This window comes from Mastigoproctus giganteus, chromosome 13 (assembly GCF_048544385.1).
Source record: "Mastigoproctus giganteus isolate SK-2022 chromosome 13, ASM4854438v1, whole genome shotgun sequence".
Classification (NCBI taxonomy): domain Eukaryota; kingdom Metazoa; phylum Arthropoda; class Arachnida; order Uropygi; family Thelyphonidae; genus Mastigoproctus; species Mastigoproctus giganteus.
The window spans coordinates 161362610-161378445 of NC_143587.1; positions in this window are offsets into that span (position 1 = coordinate 161362610).

Here is a 15836-nt window from a genome sequence, read left to right on the forward strand (position 1 = left end):
TACTCTCCGGTTGGACCTCACGGCCAACTGGAGAGTACGCCACGATACACGAAAGAAGCAGGAAAAAACTGGTTCCTTCGTGTATTGCTCACATCATACGATAAAAAAAAAAAGCCTAGGAGCTTACAAGGTTACTTTCCTAAATACTTCCCATTTAGAATTTGTTGTCGGAAACATCATTAGGTGGTCTCAATTTATAGAATTTAAAGACTGAGATCATCGTAGTGATTTTTATGAAAGCAAAAACCCTTCCGTTTACCCTTGAAAGTATTTACGTCTTTAAGTAAATCAAACATCAGTATACTGTGATCATTGCCACCGAGAGGCCCTCATGGGTAGCACAGTTAGTAGAATGGTCATCCTCCTTATACTGGTGGGAAAAGACGTGAGTTCAAGTCCTGTCAATGATGTGAGGAATTTTTATGGGTCTTTTTCACAACGTGACTGAGTTAGTCGGTCTCAGGCGAGGGTAGCATGGTTTTTTCTCCCGGAAACAGAAAATTGATCACAGAACACTTACAAACAATATACACGGAGCAATGCGACCAGCTATCCAGAGGTTCTTTTACCTGCAGGTTCTTAACGCATGACGAATATCTGTTGATAATCAGATGAAGAGTATTACTTCTTTTTGTGCCTCTCTAATATGCTGCTTTAGAAAAAAGTCATCCAATAAATCCACAAAAGTCTTGCTGCTGTGCGAGTGACTAATCCAGAAGTTCCAGTCAATATCTGGAAAGTTAAAATCTCCCATTATAAAACAATTTGATTTACTGGCTCACTCTATATATAATGGCAGATAAAAGCGAAAGAGGCTTTCGATTTGAAGAAAGAACATTTATTCAAGTTTATATATACTTAATTATATAAATTGATTTTATATACACCGATGAGCCAAAACATTATGACCATCTATCCAATATGATGTTGGTCCTCCACGCGCAGCCAAAACAGCTCTTACCCGGCGAGTTATGGACGCTACAAGATTTCTAAATGTGCCTTGTGGTATTTGATACCAACACGTAACCAGCAGATGCTTTAACTCCTGTAAAGTCCATGGTTGAGACGGCGCAGATCGGAGTTGTTATATCAACACAAACCACAGATGTTCGATATCTGGGGAATTTGGAAGCCAGAGCAATACCTGGAAGTCTTTCATGTTCCGCTAACCAGTTTTGAACAATCTAGGCGGTGTGGCGGCATTATCTTACTGAAAGACCGCACCGCCAGAGAGGAAGACGGTTGCCATGAAAGGTTGTACCTGGTCAGCAATGATGTTCAGATAGACATGTATAATATCTTCTGTACAGCGGCTCCGGAACATTAGTTCAGCTCCGCCAATGTGCGCTGTGAAGATATAACTCTGTAGAATGACTAGAAACGTGTGTAGTATTGTGTTTGTGGTCTGTGGGTTGTTATGTTGTTTCTGGCTACTTTGCCACCGGGAAGGCCAGGATCTCCAGGAGAGCCTACCCGGTGCCCGTCTACACCACGAGGAGGTGGGACACAACTAAGTATGTCCCTAGTCCCATGGAAGTGATCATTGCAATCTCTGTCTGCCTTAGGAAGGGTGAAGTCCCACACCCACTGGAGGTAGTGCTATATCAGTGGGTGCCAGCAAAATTCCAAAAAAGGTAAGGTGTAAGGTATATTGTTGTCATGCGGCACCAGGGTTTTTCCCCCCCCATCTCCACGTTGCTTTCTTTGTGGGTCTACCAGTTTGCTGGGAATGCCAGAGGTTTAAAAGTGTGTGGGTATTGAACCTGTGTAATGTAGCCGTTGGACCCCTGTTGGAGCCCAGCATTGCCCTACCTTCGCCCCGTGGAGGCAGACCAGGAACCCAGTACACTTAAGTTACTCTGGCAGGTCCTACCCCGTAATTTCCTGAGATTTCAGCGGCAAGGACCTAAAAAAAAAAAAAAAAAAAAAACTTATGTACACATACACATATAAGAACATACATATACAGGGTGTTCGGAAAGTCACGGTGCACTTATATATTTATTAACAGACGTGTTTCAATGTAGAATACAGGAGGTAAATATGAATGACAATTATAAACAATGTTGAAAGTGCCCCCCCCCCTTAATATCAATACAGGCTTGGATCCTTCTTATTTTGTTTCTAAACGCCGCTATCAGTTGCTCGCTTGAAATAGACTGAATGAATGCTGTTATCGCTGCTTTCAAGTCATCCAGCGTGCGCGGACAAAGCTTGATACACTGCAGATTTTGCTGCTCCCCATAGATAAAAGTCTGGCGGATTTAGACCTGATGAGCATGTGGGCCACACGTCTGTCGAAATAATGCTGTCTCCAAAACATTCCTTTAATAACTGCATAGATCTATGAGATGTGTGGGCAGTAGCACCATCCTGTTGAAACCATGAGTAATTGATTTCATCACTTGTCATCTGACCGATGAAGGCGTGAAGAATCTCTAAACAATAGCGCTCGCTGTTTGTTGTGTTCATAAAGAAAATAGGACCAACAATTCGACGTCTGGAAATCGCAACCCACACACCACCTTGAAATCATGTAGGGGTTTTTCGTGCAAAGTGGGAGGATTATCGGATGACCACACTCTTGAATTTTGCGAATTAACATAACCCGAGAGATAGAACCATGCTTCGTCGGTGAAAAAGGTCACATCCAACACATTAGCTGTATTCTCTTCGATAAATCGGTTAAACCATCTGCAATAGCGTATTCGTTTTTCATGATCAGTTGCTTTCAGTTCATGTACCTCCATTAATTTCTTTCTGACGGCTTTATGAGCAGTTCCAAGACCAATATCATGCTGCTGAGCTAACTTTCGTAATGATTTTGATGGACTCTGCAGCACACTGTCAGAAATATCCAACAGTTTCTCCTCCGATAGCTTTTCTGGCCTTCTACAGCGTTTGACAACATCCACTGCTCCTGTTTTCCGAAACTTATCGACAAGGTTACGAACTGTATTGCGATGTAGAACAGGTGTATCTGGGAATTTGTCAGCAAATCGCTGTCGCACCACATCTATGTATCTACCACCTTCTCGGAATACGTGTTCGACGAGCCATACACGTTCTTCAGTTGTTAAAACCATATTGGGATCAAAATCTGAAATATAAACAAAATATGATTAGAAAAGTGCACAGTGACTTTCCGAACACCCTGTATATGCACATATACACAACAGTGATACATATATATAAATATACACGCATCCCTGCAGTCGTAATTACTTTGGATGTTTGCATACAGCACGTGGGCATGCATTCATATGGCAGGAGCAGAGCAGTGCGTGGGATAATTAGGCCGAGACTGGGCAAAGGTTATTTTGGGCTAGATTAAATTTAGTGTGTAGGGCGTTCGCGTCGTGTATAGGTATAGTGGGGGAGGGGAGGCAGAAGGTTAGGGGGGCAAAGGCAGAAGTATGGGGGAGATAGAGAAGATTCCCCCCAGGTGGTCAGTGCAGCATGCCCATGCCTCACCAGAAGGAAAGGTGGGGTAGCAAGGGGGCGAGGCGACTGGTCGTTTTGTCCCCTTGCCAGGAAGGGGTATTAAAGGAGAGCTAGGCTAGCGCTTGGCTCAGGCAGGTAGTAGACGTCAGAATGCCCGGCACATCGATGACTGGACCCAGGGGTATCTCAGCAGAAGATAGCCCAAAGCATGACACCGTCACCACCGGCTTGTTTTCGTCCACGGTGCATCCAGGTGTCACCACTTCCCCAGGTATACGACACACATGTACCCAGCTGTCCACATGGTGCAACAGGAAATGTGATTCATCGGACCAGACGACCTTCTTCCAATCACTCACGGTCCAGTTTCGATGCTCGCGTGCCCATTGTAAGCGCTATCGCTGGTGAACCGTGGTTAACATGGGCACTTGGAGCGGGGCGGGTTGAAATAGGGTAGTTCTGGGCCTGATTGAATTCAGATGTTATTTTCTGCACACTGGATGTGCTCTTTTTCTGTGCAGTTCTCCTTTGAGTACGGCAGTTTTGCTCTTGAAGTACTGTTTTTCTGCCACATTTATGCCATTGAGATATGGAAGAACCTCTTGCTTTCCAGTAATTACAAATTTTGAGATGGATGCTTTTGAGAAACCAGTTGTCTTTCGTTTCTTGAAGCTCTGCTAAACGTGCACCTACGATAAGACCTTTTTCAAAGTCTAATAGATCGTGAGTTCTCCCCCCGCCCCCATTTTTTTCTGGCTTCAGATTACTGCAGTCGAACGGCCTGTGCAGTCTTTACTCAACGAGGCAACATGCATTCATCATCTCATGTCAGAGATTTCTTTGCATCTATATGCATTTATTTGTACTCTTGTCTCTGTGAATGTCTTAATACAAAGGTTCACTTTGTTTTGGCCAGGGTGTGTAGTACTTCATTTAGAGGCACAAGTAAAATAATGCCATAAGGAACCCCCTGTTAACTTAGTATATATTTAACCGTACCACTATCTTCTGGAGACTGTAGGCCCAAGGAACTGCTATTAACACATACTATCAACTCTTTCATAGAGGTACAATGAACCACTGGTTCGTTTTCATCCACCTTGTCTTCACTACAATGTACTCATTTCTCATGCAATCTTCAAACTTTCCTAAGTCTGCAATGCTAACACATTGACCAATGGGAATTATCCATTTCAACTACTGCTTGTGTTTGGGGAGGTTCACCCTTATTTTAATTTTTTCTGCATTAATGCCATCCACTATTTTAATATTTTATTAATTTTATTCGTATCTTAGTTCAGCCAACAGTGTATTTGCTGTTTTAATTAAATTTCAGTGTGAAATATGAAAGATTCAATATTTACACAACCCATTCCCCAAATGAAAAAATTCAACTAAAAGAACAGAAAACTGCCTGCAGTGCGTTCAAATAGTCTGTCACACCATTTCATTAATAAATAGAATATTTCATCCATCCTGTATTTACACCGATGAGCCAAAACATTATGATCAGCGAGTCGTTATGCAAAACGAAGCAACTGCAGGTGAAAAAACACCTGATACCGAACTCCGTTAATCTGTTACTCTTGTTCTTCATATGGAAAGGCAGCAGACTTAAGCGAGTTTGACAAAGGCCAGACGACTGGATCAGAGCATATCCGAAACGGCACGGCTGGTGGAATGCTCATGGTCAGCCGTGGTTAGTACCTACTAAAAGTGGTCCAAGGAGGAGAAACCCACGAACAGCCGGCGAGGTATTGGACGACCACGGCTCATCAATGCTCGAGGTGAGCGAAGGCTCTCCCGGATGGCACGTGGCAACAGAAGGGCGACTGTGGCGCAACTCACCGATAATTGGAATGCTAGTGACGGGAGTAATGTGTCACAACACACAGTATTCTATTCGCAGAGAATTGAAAAAATTGTGTATTGCCAGTTGCCTGCCTATTCGGAAGCCACGTGCTTCAGAGAAAAACAGAAAAATCCTCTTGAAGTGGCGCCGAAAACATCGTAATTGGACAGTGGAACAACGGAAGAAAGTCATGTGGTTAGACGAATCACAATACACTTTGTTTTGCACTGATGGTAGGCAGAGAGTATAGCTAGAACCTTACGAAGCGATGAACCCCTTTGCTTTGTTAAGACAATCCAAGCATCTGGAGGTGGTATCATGGTATGGGGAATGTTTTTATGGCTCGGACTGGATCCGTTGATACCAGTGGAAGGTCGAATGTCATCAAGGGAGTACCTGAATTTTGTATCAGATTTACTGCACCCTGAAACATCACACTTTTATTCCGAAGATGACGGACACTTTATGGATGACAATGCAACAGTGTAGATGGTGTTCGGAGGAACCCCTCCTGTGGTTTACCACTTCTGCACCGTATGTACGCTGTGGTGACAAATAGTACTACTGTGAATGCCAGGAAAAGTGTTTTGTGTTGCTCATGTAAGTGATATGTTGGGTTCTGTTTTCCTTGTGTTCCGGCATTTGGCAGTATGTATGTATAATCTTGTCATTGGTGGCACCCAGGCTTATGCCTATCTCCACTTGTGTTCACTATATACAAAAACAAAAGAAAATTCTCAACCGTAATGGCCTGGCATTTAAGGGTATTAGGCCTCTATACCACCAGGGAACAGCCATCAAATAGACAAACGCAACCTACCTCCCGTCCCTGGCACAAGGAGCCGGGCCTGGGTTCACTACCTCATTCTGTGCAGTTAAACACAATCACCCATATGTTACAAATGGTAAAAAAACAGCTTTGTAATACAAATTGAGTACCCTTCTTTTCAAGCCACATTCCGATATTGTTATTCCGATTATAGCAGAGGTAAACCTTTTAACTTTATCATGTAAATGATTTAAATGTGGTAAAAATGAAAGCCTGTCGTCTATTCTTAAACCCAAGTACCTAACCGCTGTCACCAAGGGAATCTGTAGATAGGTCTTAGGGGGAGGCTGATAATTTAACTTCTCTTTAAGAAGCATCATTATTGTTTTAGTTCTGGAAATTACTAGTTTATGCAAATTAGCCCACTTGGCTGAACTATCTAATCCTTGAAACAACCTGTTCTGTAACATTAACCTAGAATTACCCTTAATACATAACACCAAATCATCAGCATATGCAATTTTATGTATGTTTGGAACCTGCAACTGTAACCATAGGTTAAGCACTAGGTTCCAAAATGGATGACAATACAACAGTGTGCATGGTGTTCGGAGGGGCGCCTCCTGCAGTTTAACACTTCTGCACTGTATGTACGCTGTGGTGACAAACAGTACTACTTTTAATGCCAGGAAAAGTGTTTTTTTGCTTATGTAAGTGATGTGTTGAGTTCTGTTGTCGTTGTGTCCTGGCATTTGGCTGTGAGGTCCCCTAGTGAGACCACACACACACACACACACACACACACACACACACACACACACACACACACACACACACACGCCACTGGGAGGTAGCCAGGGTTGTCCGTTATTCGGTGGTTGGTCTCCGCCAGGGTCACCTCAGCTTCCTGGACGGAGAGAAAATAAAAAATAATAATAAATAAATAAAATAAGTATGGGGAAAGTACAAATGTACGGAAAAGGGGGAGAGGGTAAAGAGAGAAGTGAGGGGGATGTAAACGAAGGCATTCCCTTTATCTGGCAGTGGGTCATAGCCCTATATTCCCATGCTCCAACAGCAAAGGAGCTGCTTGGTTGTTACCATAGGTGATGAGTGGTGTGTAACCATAGTGTCGATACTGCTAACCCAGACCTAGATCTGGATTAGCAGTATCCTACTATGTGATCAAAAGTCCAAGCTTAGCTGTCCGTATGGGTGATTTGTACATTATATCTGGTTGAGGAGGTGAGTCTGGGTCAGTCGGTTGGTAATGGATTCAGTCCAGTTAGAAAACAAGTTCAGGATGAATCAAATTCTGTTGGAGGAAAAGTTCGTGTGTCAAATCTGGTAGAATGAGTTCCTCGATGACTGCAGCAGGTGTGGTTGGTTCTGGTAGTAGCGTAAGTGGAAAGGCTAGGTAGGTGCCTCAGCTAGTCAGGAAGCAATAATGGAAGTAGTGATCTTCTCCGAATGAATAATCCATGGTCGAAGCAGGAAAAGGCTTAATAGTAGCGTTCCTCATTGACATATAAAAATTCATGTCTTTGTGGTTGGTCCCGAATTTGAGTGATGACTGTGGGCATTGAAGATCCTCATATGTTGAACAGAAGTATATAAGTTGCTCTCAGTACTCAATGAATCCACAGTGATATTTGGGATCGTCAGTAATACCCATGGATGATAGTTTGCTATTGATAGAGGTGGTGCCCGTGAGGAGAAACTGTGAGGAGGTATATAGCTCCGGAGGAAACCAGCGACGTTGAGGAGACTTTAGAGATATCCGGGATGAACTTGTAGATAATTGGTCCTTTTATTGAGCTGTTCTATCTGGACTGCCAAGTTTTTGCAAGGTATGTCTTCTACCGTTTGACATCAGCAGTTGCCGAAGTGGCCAGTAACTAAACAAGAACACTACTACACTGATTGGCCTTATCAGTACGGTATCTACACATATTACACTCAGAGTTGCCATTGTTTGGTTGGGCCGCATAAACCAATAAATAAAAGAATATATATACAGGGTGTTTCAGTTAAACGTTTCAGAACTTCTAAGAGGGGTAGGGTACATCCTGACAACTCGAAATCATATAGCAATGTGGGGTCGGAAATGCTTTCCTGAAGCGGTATTGTACACAGAAGTCGTCGTGCAGCACAGATTCGATTTTCGGTCAATGTATGGGCCAGTATTATGGGATATCACCTCATCGGACCTTACCTGTTACCGTGTCGTCTAACCGGACCTATCTACTTGATCTTTCTGCAGCAAGTATTGCCACAACTTTTGAGAGATGAACAGATTTCTGCATCGACGCAACAGACAATGTGGTTCCAACACGATGGAGCCCCTGCCCATTATAGCGGAGATGTTCGTAACTACCTGGATGTCACATTTGGTCAAGAGTGGATCGGACGTGGTGGTCCCGTGCGTTGGCCTGCTCGGTCACCCGACCTATCATGTCTTGATTTTTATTTCTGGGGTCATATGAAATCGCTAGTTTATGACACCCCTGTTGACAATGCTGAGGAGCTGGTTGCAAGAATCGCAGTAGCTGCCGAAGAAATTCGAAATTCGCCTGGAGTATTCCAGAATGTTCGGTTGTCCATGCGTCAGAGATGTGAGGCGTACATTGTAGCCCGTGGAAGAAACATCGAACACTTACTTTAATCCATGTACCTTTTGCTTCTTTTCATGTATTATTAAAACGATTTCTCACTTACGGTCTCTTTTCTTTATGGTGCTTCTGTGTACAACACCGCTTCAGGAAAGCATTTCCGACCCACACTGCTATATGATTTCGAGTTGTCAGGATGTACCCTACCCCTCTTAGAAGTTCTGAAACGTTTAACTGAAACACCCTGTATATATATATATATATATATATATATATATAACAAGAACTTTATTTTATTATTATTATTTATTTTTTTTAATAACTGTCTTACTATTAAAATCAGTGGCATTGTTATTGCTTTTATAATGTGTGATGCCGATCATCTGAAATGGCGTATAAGCTATCAGTTTATTCACATAATTTTATGTTTTAATAATGAAGCAAATTTAACTTGCAATTATCAAGTTTTTCCCTGATCAAGGAACAGACTTATCGGGAAACCCTGGGGTCCGCCACAACAACACATGAATGATAGATAAAAAAAAAAAATTCTGTTTATACTCCGGGACGACCAAACGGTCAGAGGAGTTCACAAGATAGACAGAATACAAGAAACAGCACCGTATTCAGCAGTCACGGGCTTGAACCCCGGTCACTCAAGGCACGTGTACCTATGCACCCACGCGCCTGACCACTAGGCTACAGCGACCTTAAAGGAACAAAATCTTTATAACCAATCAGCGACGGTCCCAAGAAATTATAAAGGGGGAACTAAAGCAATTAAAGGGAAGGGACTAAAGTAATAGCCAAATGGCGCGAGGAAACCACACCAGAAATTTCCTACCGGATGTCTCCTTTGTGATGTCGAAGAAGATTAGCTCATGGTTTACGATAAGTCTGGAAACATCGTATCTTATTACTGGGAATGGGTCCCTTAACGAAAAACCCTACCAGCTAGACCTGTTAAATACTGACCTCTGTTTCTATGGATCAAAAGAAAACTGGCAACCTTTTTTCCACGAATGTGTCTGCTATGAAGACATTAGGAATGAGCTGTGAAATGAAGTCCCATCCTTCAGCATAAATCAAGTTGACTAACTTGTTCTGACCCCCACATCACTTATCTGCACTCCAGGCTTTTGCAGCTGCTGCTTTGCCAGAAGGAAAGATATGCTTACAACTAATGCGGTAGCAACATACCTCAAGCACCATTCAAAGATCAACCTATTGACCTTTTCAGGTATATTATTATTATATTTTTATTTTTTTTTTCCTTTCCTCGTTTTTTCCCCTTTCTTCATCACTTTTTTTTCTTTCCTTGTTTTTTCTTTTCCTTCTTTTTCTTTTTCCCTCTCAAAACCTGCACCACGGGTGGATGCTTTTTGTTGTTGTTGCTGTTATTCCTCTAGAATGGGCCCCCAGAGAATCCTGGTCCACCAGGTGGGTCAGAGTATCTTTTGTGACGGTACGTGCTATACTGGGACTGGCCCACCTTCCCGTGGTGTGGACGAGTACCCAGAATCATCTGTCCAGGTGACTGATGCTTCTGGATAGCCAAGAGGTCAGAACAGAACAACAGAACACAGACACACACAATACACATAAACCTACACCAACACATTTCTGGCCCTTTACAGTTGATTCTGTGCTTCACAGAGACACGAGGCGGAGCTGAACAGATGTTCCAGGTGCCGCCCTTTACATATACACATGTCCACAGGCTTTTGCTGCACTGACCGGGAAGAAAAGAGCTGATAAGAAAACACAAATTATTTGCTTCCCTCCTTACATAGGTATACAGTTGACCTTGGAATTTATTCTGGAATATTTTATAACAGTGAAAATTCCGCCTTCGTTCATTTTATTAACCCCTCTTAGAGCATTATAAACCGAAATTCGGCCATCTCTGAGGTGCCTGATTGCCAAGCACTGGAGCCCACATAAACGGAGTCTTTCCTCGTATGGTCGTCCTCTCGCCGATCTCACCATGCAAGTTGCTTGTCTTTGGACCCTTTCAAGAAGCTCAATGTATTTTTTCAGAAGACATCTCCATACTTGAACACAGCATTGCAAATGTGGTCTTACAAGTTGTTGTTGTTGTTATTTGGTTTTTAGGAGCATTAGCAACTAAGGCCATATTGCTCCGGGATATGCGGTGGTCATTCTCTGACCTTTCCGCATCCTCCATATTTGGTGGTGACGGGCTCGAACCCCGGTCTAATCAAGAAGCGTGTGCTACGCACTGCTGCTCCTTCTCACCTGGCTACGGAGACGCCTGTCTTACAAGTAGTGTTTGGAAAACTGTTAAGCTGTAAAGCTTAACAGTTTTCCAAACACTACTTGTAAGATCATATTGTCCATCTGGAATGGGCCTCCAGAGAATCCTGGCCCACCTGCTCGCAACACCAGGTGGATCAGAGTATCTTTTGTGACGGTACGTGCTATACTGGGACAACATGATCTACCTGTAAAAAAATCCACATTATTTTGATCATAAGAAAGGGGGTTAGCCTCTTGAGCGCCTACCTGGGTTAACAGTGTCATGTAGCCGTGTTATATGGCAACTGTGAACTAATTTTACTCCCATAAAGTGTAAATAAATAAATTTTCTGTTTATACTTCAGAACAGTGTTTCGAGGCATAGCGAGATGTTGGAATGTGTTTATGAATTTAAAACCTTTAAAAGTTACCGCACCCATTAAATGTTAGTGATCTTATGGATCCAGTCCTTACTTTATTGGCTAACGTTGTATTTCTTCCTTTATTGTATTATTAAATTAGCTTCAGTTGAAAGCACATTCGCTACAATTGCTCATGCCATTGTACTAACTTCGCACGCGAAGTGTAATGGGACCGCAACCTTATGCAACGTAAAAGTGTGCCATGTGGTTGTCAACATCCGCGATTACTAAAACAACCTTAGTTTTTAACATTGGAAAACAGCGTATTTTGTGAGCATCTGCAATAAAAGGCACGCTTCCCAGATATCGAAATCAAATACTTATAAAGTTTCACATTGCATAACGCAACCATTTGTTTGTTAGATATATAAATCCAGACGAATTGTAATGGGGAAATTATTTACTCTAAGAGAGCTGCATGCGCAACAAAACATTCTGCTCTGACCAACGGATACAGGGGTACGCCAAATGCGATTACAGAGACACTTCCTCAGTTTCCACTAAGGAAGAACGTGCGTAATCAGTTTAAAAAACTTCCTCATTTCCTGCTGGGTTGGTTTATGTGTAATTATTTTTGAAGTATTTTGCCTCGCTGGTCAGAATCCAGCAGGTAGCTGCACGAGCCAAAGGCGGCACCAAAAATTTTTGTGTGAGCCTACATTGTCATGAGGCTGGATGAAGTCACGAGATGAGTTCATTTATCATCCCAAAAAGGCATTAAACAAATATCCCTGTGTTTCCCTTAATTTCAAATCAAAGTCCTCATTGTATTTTCAAAGCTACCGGTCACCCTGTGAGCATCCATGATTTCCAAATTATATCGGGCAATCCTTTAGAGATGCCCTGATTACTAAAATAGGGACCAGAATCCCTCATCAAAATGAAATGAACTCGGCACACCTTCCTTGAACCAGCGAACCAAAACAGATGTCACGTGATGATAAATCTGTTCTGCATGTAGAATGTTCGCAGGTTTCCCTGAGTATATTTGGAAGTAGGCTCTGCCTAAAAATTTCCATATGTCCCTGAATCAGGTTGGCAATGTGGACTTCAGTTTATCACGAGGCAGATCTTTTCTAGTCAGTTGTCCAGTCGCTTACGATTCATGCTGATGCATGCTGTTCCCAATCAAAAGTTGGCATAAAATTCTTTAAAATGTAAAGCAAAAGACCACAGTGGACGAAGAAAACGGTTACCATAACTTTGTCTGCAGAAATCTAGGATTGACATCTTGCTCTTGGAGACTGAGAATGCTTCCACTTCATACTAAAAAAGCCTAAACTCCGGTTCAAAATGATTCCAAGAGACATCTCCTGCCATATTTTTACTCAAAATTTTGAACAATATCTGTAGATTTCTAAGTTATGATATTAAAATCTAATCCTTAATTAAGTATTCCATCTCATGTTTACAGTGCCAATTTCAATTCCCAAAACTAAATGACATCCCCCCCCCCCCCGATTTTCACAGCGCTATCTCTAACCGTTTTGATACTAGGGTCTCCTGAATAGGAAAACTTATTTTATAACCACCCAGTATATGGGAGCAAATGATTCGTTGAACGAATTTCAAGTTCGGTGCATGTACTCAATTTTCTTTCACTCTTCACAGAAGAATGCTTTGATAAATTTTTTTTTTGGCATTTCTGTTTAGTGAAACTGATTTATAATGTATTTTTAAATGTACCTGTTAAACTAAGTATAGCAGTGTTTGTAATATACACTGGAAGGACAGAATTCATGGGATACCTTGCCCCTGGGCAAAGCGACGCTGTCACCCCTCTTGCTAGTAGACGAACCCACCGCTTGGAAGGTATATAGGTACACTGCATTCACGTAAACGGTAATTTGATGTCAGTATGGATAAACGTCCTGAGTTAACCGACTTTGAAAGAGGGATGATAGTGGGTGCCCGACGCATGGGTCACTCTATCACGGAGGCAGTACAGAAATTGCACTATCCCCATTCGACAGTATCAAGAGTGTATCGGGAACACGCCATTTCCGAAATAAGATCTCATCGTGTACAGAGCTGTGGGCGGAGAAAGGTGGTGGATGAATGTGGCCGTCGACGTCTGTCTCGCATTGTTTCAACCAACCGGAGAGCGACAGTGACACAAATAACCGCCGACTTCTACAAAGGAGGTGGCAGAAACGTCTCCACCAAGGCCATCAGGCGATCATTAGCCGCAATAAGTTATGGGAGACTCCGACCCACCAGAGTCCCATTGCCAACACCACGACACAGGACTCTACGCCTCAATTGGTCGAGAGAACATCGGCACTGGACCTTGGATGATTGGAGACGGATCTCCTGGTCCGATGAGTCCCGTTTCCAGTTATTTCGAGCAGACGGTAGGGTGCGTATCTTGAGGAAACCGCGGAAAAAACAGAAAAAAAGAAAGAAAGAAAAGAAACAGCTGGAGAGAAAAAGAACTACTCCCCTCCCCCCCTAAAAAAAGAGAAGAGAAGAAAGAGAGAGAGGAAATATGTCCAGCCTTCCTTTGCCCAGAGAAAGGTCACCATGAAAACGTACTGATTCCACGTACACGTACTGAAAACGTACTGATTCCACGTACACGTACTGAACACGTACTTAACACGTACTGATTCCACGAAGTCACCAACGTGGTCTGTGAGTGCATATCGAAATCGTTCAGTTGCAGACTCATCACTGCTAAAATAGCACACAACAACAACAAACAATTGACATTTTAAAAAACATAATGTAAATTTGTAACAATCCAATTCACATTAAAAAGTTAGCCACCAATTAAACGTAACCAGGAGGTCCTTATCCGATTAGCATCCTAAAGACTTGCACACAGCATTGGCTGCTACTAGACGTGTATCGTTAGTGCACAAATGGGTCATCAAGGTGCGCGAGTGTTCGGGATCTACATTTCCTTTACGATCGTTGCAAATAAAATCAAAGGGAGGAAGGAGTAGAGGGGGGGTCGGCTCGCACTAGGGCTATGGAATAAAATTCATCTGAACTCAGCGGACGAATTTGGACTACGAAAAAGGTCTATTTTTTAACTCTAGCGATCCTCGTCTTTATTTAATATTAAAGGTTGGGTAAGAGGCAAAATTTTCAACCAGTGACAAGAAATCGTTTGAATTGTATTTAATTGTAAGTAATTATTTATCATTTTGAATTAATACAGATCATTAATTCTGTTTATTTGCTGCCGAATCTCATTACTGAAGATTACCTGGACCTTTTTCGGTTAAAGATTGTAACGGATTAGTGGCACTCTACTCCACTGTCACCATCGCTGGACTGTTTTCACCTACAACCACTTTCGGACTGTGATTAAGGAAGATTATCGACGCTCTTTTCTTATGTGCTCATAAAATTCCTAAAGGCATTCCAATGTGACGGTTGACACTATCGCCTAGAGATTATTACACTGCCTGCCTGTGAGCATCTGACTCATCTGCTGAAGTGAATTCGCTAAACGTAACTCGTTGAAGTTTTTACCTTTCATGTTCCTGCTGCGGATAACCACTAATTAACAATTTCTCTGTGCCTCTAGAGGTCTGGATTAAGTCGTTCTTATTATGTCTTGGCCACTGTGCAATCTTACAGTCTAATGTAATGCACAGTAGCAGTCTTTGTATAAGCAATAATATTGTAAATTTATCCTTTAAAATTTACTTCAAAATAAAAATTGAGTCGAAAATAATAATTTTAAAATTCAGTTCAAAGCGTTCAGGGTGCTAAAAAATCACTGAAAATACTCGTATTACAAAATATTCTTATCCGGATATTCCGGCAATCCTGCAATCTATTTACCACTAACAATGTAGATGTACAATTATTTCAGATTCCTTCCAAACGGATCAATTCGTTGAAGGTATCTGACCCTATAAAGTTCCAACATAGGTTGTGATGATCTTCAAGGATCCAATTGACACTTGTAACTCCACTATGAAGGTTCAAAATGAGAAGTCCAATCCAGGAATTAGATGTCTAAGCTAGGAATTATACTCACAATAAAGAAGTCAACTGCTGATATCATACTGCACGGTTTATACTTCATGTTAAAAATATTGGACAATCGAAACACCCATATCACAAGCGGAATTCGAACCAGCCAACTTTACTTCTCAGTCAAGTACGTTACCCACTGGATCATTTCGGCAGAACCGGTTAATATTTTGGCTCAATGCTAGTGACTGTTGCTCTGTATTATTTAATAAAATATCCAAATTCGATTTACAATATTTTTAGATTATCTAGTTAGCAAAAATCACATCATATTTTATTGTGCAATCCGGAATTCATATCGGTAAAATTAAAATTGTCTCTAATCATGTAATTGCATTAAATTATGATATCGGCTTATCTAAGCTTGCAAAGTATAGAATAAATAAATAATACAAATTACCCCCTCAATAGACTGTAATGGACTGCTAAGACGCTCAGCATATCCCAACAGACTGCAATAGACTGCCCAACATACCTCAGTAGAC